We start from the raw sequence: 1,003 nt of genomic DNA, 5'->3' as shown, positions 1-1,003 counted from the left end.
GGGAGGGGGAGTCACAGCAGAGAGAGGAGGATGCTGGGAGTTCCCTGGTACTTACACTGCACCTGCAGGATCTGGTCACTCAGGTTGGCCTTGATGTGGTTCTCACTGTACGTGGGCAGAACCAGACCTAGACTGAGGCCACAAGGAGAGAATCAATTAATCCTGATTAATCATAATTGTAATTATCCAAAATGTTATAATTCATCACGACTAATCCTGATGAATCCTGATGAATCCTGATTAATCCTGATCACCATCAGTGGTTTAGACCAGTGAATCCTGTTTGGTTTTCTCTTCAGTTCATTTCACGCAGACGTCAAATCGACTCCAGGTCCAGGACCAGGTCCAGGACCAGGTCCAGGTCCAGGTCTAAAACCTACCTGTAGTCGGTTCCGTCCACGGGCGTCCAGGTGTACGTCCGTACGGCCTCGTCGATGTACCGCTGTCCGACCAAACACAGGAGAACTCAGTCGTCAGTCGTTTCCTCCTCCGACCACAGACCGCCGTCATCACAGTCATTCACATTCATGACATCACTGATGACTCACCTCATCAACCGACTTAATGAGCGTCTTAATTTTCCTCTGTCCTGATCTGCCATCAATCATCTGACGACGGATCTGAAAAGAGAGAGAGAGAGAGAGAGAGAGAGAGAGAGAGGGGGGAGTGGAATGTTAACTATCTTCACATTTCTGACTCTCTGATCAGGTCTTCATGCAGTGGTTCCCAAAACATTTTCTGCAGCGCCCCCTTTGGTAGATACACCCCCCCCACGGTGACACATCTATAGCATCAAATCTAAACTGACATCTCCACGACCCCCACTTTGAGAACCACAGCTTTAACGACAGAACACTTATTGGGATTTTTATTCCTAAAACTACAAACGACTCCACTCAGCTAGAGCTCCCTCTGCTGTCCAGGTTTTTACCTCCTCCTTGTTGTTGTCTTCCAGCTCTGCATCCAGGAAGTCCAGAGTGACCGGCTCCCTGAAGTTAATGAT

The 1,003-nt window shown here is 48.6% G+C and overlaps 1 protein-coding gene across 1 annotated transcript in view; it reads right to left on the bottom strand.

Moving 5' to 3' along the window:
* Positions 1–1,003, bottom strand: part of cacna2d2a (calcium channel, voltage-dependent, alpha 2/delta subunit 2a) — a 106,288-nt gene that overhangs the window by 8,596 nt on the left and 96,689 nt on the right. The window lies entirely within an intron of this gene.

Source organism: Cynoglossus semilaevis, chromosome 11 (genome assembly GCF_000523025.1).
Source record: "Cynoglossus semilaevis isolate Cse_v1.0 chromosome 11, Cse_v1.0, whole genome shotgun sequence".
NCBI classification, from domain to species: domain Eukaryota; kingdom Metazoa; phylum Chordata; class Actinopteri; order Pleuronectiformes; family Cynoglossidae; genus Cynoglossus; species Cynoglossus semilaevis.
This window is presented reverse-complemented; position numbering and strand designations above follow the sequence as displayed.